The sequence below is a fragment of the Microtus ochrogaster genome, chromosome X (genome assembly GCF_000317375.1).
Source record: "Microtus ochrogaster isolate Prairie Vole_2 chromosome X, MicOch1.0, whole genome shotgun sequence".
In the NCBI taxonomy this organism is placed as follows: Eukaryota; Metazoa; Chordata; class Mammalia; order Rodentia; family Cricetidae; genus Microtus; species Microtus ochrogaster.
This window is the reverse complement of record NC_022026.1, coordinates 32,614,952-32,621,632: the sequence shown is the minus strand read 5'-3', so window position 1 is coordinate 32,621,632 and position 6,681 is coordinate 32,614,952. Positions and strand designations below refer to the sequence as shown.

Sequence of the window (6,681 nt, the reverse complement as noted above, 5' to 3'; positions counted from 1 at the left end):
GTGTGGTGACATTACAGGTGATTGTGTTGAGCTCCTCCCAGGTTTGCAGGATAATAAGGATATTCCTGGTAGAGCCAGATGGGATGTGTTTTTAGCACTGTTGGTGACACAGGTCAAAAATTCAGAAAATGGTTCCACATCCTGCTGGACAAGATTACGGAAATAGCCTATGCTTTTCTGGGGCTTACAAAGTTTGAGGGTCTTGAAGGCCCATAAACTTGTGGGAAATAGGCAGGTAAGCCAATCATAGATTGTGAGACAGAATCAGTGTATTGCCCATGTCAAGGGTAACATTAAGTCCAAACTGCAAATTTATATTGGCTTGGGTCTCTGCTCCACCATCATATACTGAGTGCCATTGGAGAAAAACCGAGGGGTCAAGGACTGCCTTCAACATGGGGTAAGAATCATAATGGATTTGAAGATTCATGGTCCACTGTCTGAGTACTTCTCCAAAATAAGGAGAATCAGGATAGCATTGGTCACCCTCACATACCCCTTCATGGCTCCCAGCCTACTCCCTGCACTGGAGCTGATGAGGAGTGGGGGACAGATATCTGACAAGGACAACATCACTGGAGCCTCCAGACTCCACAGGGATGGGGTACACCTGGAAGTGTTCAAACATATCAAAAATGGACTGGAACCACAGATGTTGAACCTGGCACTGAGTTTCCTCATTCAGTGACAAAAGCAGATGCTTTGCCTTTTCCTAGAAGTTGAAAGTGAGGACATATTCACCACATCTTGTCTCACTGTGAAGTACCAGGAAGACACCATGTGAGCCAATACATCCTTCCAACACTAACTGGGCAGCCTTGAGTTGAGAGAGAACATGCCATGAAACAAAGGATATTCTGAGAGAGGCTGATCCCCCTCAGTACCCTCTGATTCCGATTCCCCCTGGAACAGGAATGAACCTGTGGACACTTCTGTAGTATCCACGGGAGGGTAGGGACTTGAGAGAGGATGAACTGTCCCTGTTGGGTGCTCTCCTCAATGGGAATATGAGGGGACAATTACAGAGGAAGCAGTTCCATTGACTCAAAGTGGGAGGAGGCAATGGAGGTAGAACTCAGAGAGAAAAATGCTGATGGTTGGTCCGAAAGGCCCCTGTAAGCCCCCTGCGACAGGAGGTCATTAGTCCTGCTGGTCCCAGCAGCAGATCCTGGCTGGGCAGACTCTCTGAATGATTCAGTCAGGGAAACTCCAGGCCGCCTGCTGCCTGAGGAAGGAGGTCCCAGGGGCCGGGGGAAGGGTCATGGGACAGGGACTGATAGCAGCGCAGAGTCCTGAGCTTAGGCACTTGTGGATATCAGACACCCAGACCTTCACATGAAGTGCATCAGTTGTCTCCAGAATGTATTCTGAAGGGCATTCTACCTTAAACACAAATATGTTCTCACTGTGAAGAATCTCTAGTGCCATGGCTGTGCGGACATCCGTGATAGTAGAACAGAGAATGCTGAGTCAGGACCACGATGCCTTTGTTGGTACAACAAACTCCAAGCGACTTTTTCATCCCCCTTCTTTTTCACTTTGGAGCAATAGGCAACACTTCTGCCACTGAAACTATAATCCTCCCCCTGAGGTCAGCCGGGTCACCCCTCTTCCATAACCCACTCCTGCTGGATCAGGGGCAACTTCATCCCGTACAAAACTGAGTTCTTCTCTCTGTACCGTTCTTGCTCCATCATTCAAGGTTCCCCCTCCACGACTTAGTCTCAGCCTCTCAAAGCAGTGAGTCCATCTCTCCCCAGGGGATGTGCCATCACTAGCCAATCCCCTACCAACTGTCCCAGCACTACCAGAGGAGTTGGAGTTACTATTTCCACCTAGGACAGGAGGGCATGATGTGGTCTTCAGAGGCTCAACTGGAGAAGTGTCAATGTCCTCTTGCCATTGAAGGATGCCTCATATAGAACTTCTGACTGAGCTACTCACTGAACAGAGGGAAAAAACATTTCTTGAGCTTCATCTTTGAGGACATTTTAGAGATGGAAGAGACTGGAGAAAGAAGGGGACCAGCTAGATCCTTAGAAAATAGAGATGGGCCCATCACTGCCAGGGGCCCGCCTACCCTGCAGCTGTCAAGGGACAAGTCATGTGGCGGTGCACTCTCCACACCAGGGTTCAATGGGGACAAGAGAGTTGGGGAAAGTAAGCCAAAGGCATGGGCCACTTCAGCTTCAAAGTGCTTCAGGAATAGATCAGCAAAACTGTCAGAAAAGGCGGCTTCTGCTCCAGACTCTGCATATTATGTGTGAGAGGCCAGGTAGAGGCAAAAATGGTGGGAAAGATCCAGGGCAGCATCCCTTACATGAGACTCACAGAACTCTTGCCAACTTGGCTGTGGGCTTGTTTGTGGAGAAGGGAAGGCCCCATCCTCTGGGGAAGGAGCACCATCTATGATGAGCCCCAGGAGGAGCCTGTGAGGAGGAGTACCAAAGAAAAAAACAACCAGAAGACATGGGGTGAGTGACAACAACTGCATCTCAGTCACTGTGCTCAACACCAGGATGAAGCTACTGGAAGTAGTCACCATCTGAGGAGAACATTCCAATCCTGAAAAGAAAGGGGATTCAATTACAGTTGAATGGTCAAAACCTTTCTGTGAATTAAGAGACTGACCACTGCCTAATGGCCTTTAATAGGTGGTCATGTAACCAGATTAGTTGAGAAAAGAGACTGGGAGAAGTCCCCCAGTCCACAGTCCAAAGAGCCGTCAGGTCTCCCTATGAAGCAAGAGAACCTTCAGACAATCCTGGAAAGTGACCCCAAGCAAAATTCATCAGTTTCTCTTAGGCCATAAGGGAGTCCCTGTGAGGAAAGGAAAAGTAGTGTTCAAGACTGAGTGTACTATCTACAGTGAGGGACTTCCACAATTTGTTAGGCCACAGCTGTATGCTCACACAGTCTCTGGGCAAAAAGGACCTGTCAGAGGGTACTTTATTGGTTCTACCTCCTGGGTGGTCAGCCCTTATGTGGAGGTACTGTGATGAACCGAGTCATGATGGAGAGTTCCTAACTAGGAAGACAAATGGGAAAGAAAATAACATGTAGGGATGGGAAAGAAAGCCCCAAATCACCAGGGCTTAGAAAACAAAAATAGGTGTCAACTCACCAAAAACAGCTGAAAGGGGCAAACTCAAGATGTTCGAGAGTCAGGATGGAAACAGGGGCAGGGCATCAAGCAAGGAAGAAAAATGGCCCAAAGAAGTTAAGGAGGACCCAAAAAGTGAGCAAAAGAAAAAGGTCCATCCACGTTGGGTGCAAGTTGTTGGGGGCTTGTTGCTGCTATCAACGTAAAGATAGGAACAGCCCAAAATACGGGGGGGGGGTTCCCAAAGTGGGGTTATAAAAATTCATTATTCCCACTAGGTTGCCCAATAAAAGTAAGATAAAAAGGGTGAGATGAGGCAAGGCAATAGCTCAAGCATAAGCTACCACATGCAAACTCACAATAAACAAGCACAATTGGTCAAAACACCCTGTAAGCAGAACAAAAACAGCAGAGTAACTAATGACATGCATTTCTAGCAATCACAACACACCAGAAGTGACTGCCAATTTCAAAAGGACCAACTAAAATCATTCTTGCAACCAACAGCTTAATTTCCCTAACTCCATAAAAATCCCTGGCCCTTTCACGATAAAGAGCTTTTACACTGGAATCTTGCAGAGTCTGTGTCATTGCTTTCTTGTCTTCTCATCCCCTGCCCCTTGGGAAATGGAGATCACACAACTAGCAGCAACAACAAGCCAGCAACAACTCTTGTGTTTGAATTACTGCAGACTATGCCACTGTTTGAATATTCTAAAGTTTGTCTATTCTTTGTTAATAAACTTTTTAAATTGACTTGGTTTTTAAAAAAAAAAAACATTTTCTCATTTTACATATCAATCCCAGTTCCCCCTCCCTTCCCTCCTCCTGTTCCCTTCACCTTCTCCATCCACCTCTACTCCTCAGAGACGGTAAAGCTTCCCATGAGCAGTCGACAAAGTCCAGCACATTGCTTTGAAGCAGGACCAAGGCCCTCCCTAGTATATCTAGACTGATCAAGGTATCATTCAGAAGAGAATGGGCTTCAAAAAGGCAGTTCAAGCAGGAGGAATAAATCCTGGTCCCACTGCCAGTGGCCACACAGACTACCATAGCAATACAACTGTCACCCACATTCAATAGTCCTAGTTTGGTTCTATGATGGCTCCCCCAGTGTCACTCCAGAGTCAGTGAGCTCCCCTTAGCTCAGGTAAGCTGTTTCAGTGAGTACCCCCATCATGATCTTGACCCCTCTGTTTATGTTATTGCTCCTCCCTCTTTTTGGCTGGACTTTGGGAGCTCAATCTAGTTCTTCATTGTGGATCTCTGCATCTCTTTCATTCAGTTGCTGGATGAAGGTTCTATGACGACAATTAAGATAGTCATCAATCTGATTATAGTGGAGGGCCAGTTCAGGCACCCTTCACACTATTGCTTAGGATCTTAGTTTGGGCCATCTTTGTGGATTCCTAGACATTTCTCTAGTGCTAGTTTTTTTGATAGCTCCATAATAATTCCCTTAATCAAGATATCTCTTTCCATGTTAACCCTTTCTGTCCTTCCCCCATTTTGACCATCCCATTCCCTCATGTTCTTCTCTTTCCCCCCTCTTCTCCCCTCCTCCTCCCCTTCCAATCTCTCTTCTCTTCCCATCTCCGTGCTCCTTATTTTTTAAGAACATTTTGTCTATTTTCCCTTCCCAGAGGGGTCCATGTATGTATCTCTTAGGGCTCTCCTTGCTACCTAATTTATCTGGTATCATGAACTATAGGCTGGTTATTCTTCACTTTATGTCTAATATCCACTAATGAGTGAGCACATACCATGCTTATCTTTCTGAGTCTGGTTTACTTCAATCAGGATGTTATTTTTCTAGTTACATCCATTTGCCTGCAAATTTCAAGGTCCTTGTTTTTTGCTGCTGAGTAGTACAACATTGCATAAATACCACATTTTCTTTATCCATTCTTCAGTTGAGGGGCATCTAGGTTGCTTCCAAGTTCTGACTATTACAAATAATGCTACTAGGAACATAGTTGAGCAAATGTCCTTGTGATACAGTTGAGCATACTTTGGGTATATGTCCATTATTGGTATTGTTGGATCTTGAGGTAGGTTGATTCCCAATTTTCTGAGAAACCACCATACTAATTTCCAAAGTGACTGTACAAGTTTGCACTCCCCTGAGTGGTGGAAGAATGTTCCCCTTATTCTCCATCCTCTCCAACACAGGCTTTCATCAGTGCTTTTATTTTTAGCCTTTCTGACAGGTATAAGATGGTATCTCAGAGTGTTTGTTTTGATTTACATTTACCTGATGGCTAAGGATGCCAAGAAGTGTCTTTCAGCCATTTGTGATTCTTCTGTTAAGAATTCTCTGTTTATATTTTAACCCCATTTTAATGGATTATTTGGTATTTTGATGTCTAGTTTCTTGAGTTATTTATGTATAGTTGGAGATAAGTCCTCTGTCTGATGTGGGACTCGTGAAAATCTTTTCCCATTCAGTAGAATGTCATTTCATCTTATTAACCATGTCCTTTACAGAAGCTTCTCAGTTTCAGGAGGTCCCATTTATTTACTTTTGCTCTCAGTGTCTGTGCAACTGGTGTTATATTTAGGAAGTGACCTCTTGTGCCCTTGTGATCAAGGCTATTTTCTACTTTCTTTTCTAACAGTTCAGTATAACTGTATTTATATTGGGGTCTTTGATCCATTTTGACTTGATATTTGTGCATGGAAATATATATATATACACACACACACACACACATATATTTGGATTCTTCTACATGTTGACACTCAGTTATATCAGCACCATTTGTTTAAGATGCTTTTTTCCATTGTATAATTTTAGCTTCTTTGACAAAAGTCAGGTTTTCATAGGTGTGTGGATTAATACCCAGGTCTTTGATTTTTTTTTTCCATATGAAGTTGATTATTGTTCTTTCAACATCTGTGAAGAATTGTGCTGTGATTTTAATGGGGACTGTACTGAATCTGTGAATTGCTTTTGGTAGGATTGTCATTTTTATTATGTTGATCCTACCTATCCAAGAGTATGGGGGAATCTTTTCATTTTCTTATTTTCAATATCTTTCTTCAAAAACTTAAAGTTCTTGTTGTACAGGAACTTTCACTAGTTTGGTGTAGTTACTCCAAGATATTTTATGTTATTTGTGGATATTATATTGGCAATGTTTCTCTTATTTCTTTCTCAAACCCTTTATCACTTGTATATAGGCAGGCTACTGATTTTTTAGTGGATTTTTTTAGCCTTCCACTTTACTGGTGGTGTTTATCAGCTGTAGGAGTTCCCTCAAAGATTTTTTTTATGGTCACTTATTATGCTATCATATCATCTGCAAGTAGCAAAATTTTGACTTTTTCCTTTCCAATTTGTTTCTACTTGATCTCCTTTTGTTGTCTTATTGCTTTAGCTAGAACTTCAAGTACTATACTGAAAAGATATGAAGAGAGTAGACAGCCTTGTCTTGTTTGTGATTTTTAGTGGAATTAATTTGAGTTTCTGTCCATTTGATTTGATATTGGCCATTGGCTTGTTGTATATTGCTTTTATTATGTTTAGATAAGTTTCTTCTATTCCTGATCTCTCTAAGACCTCTGTTATGAAAGGG

General features: G+C 43.2%; 1 pseudogene; it reads right to left on the bottom strand.

The window, feature by feature from the left end:
* Positions 1 to 244: 244 nt before the first annotated feature.
* LOC101990156 lies at positions 245 to 2,545 on the bottom strand (annotated as a pseudogene).
* Between the last annotated feature and the right edge of the window lie 4,136 nt (positions 2,546 to 6,681).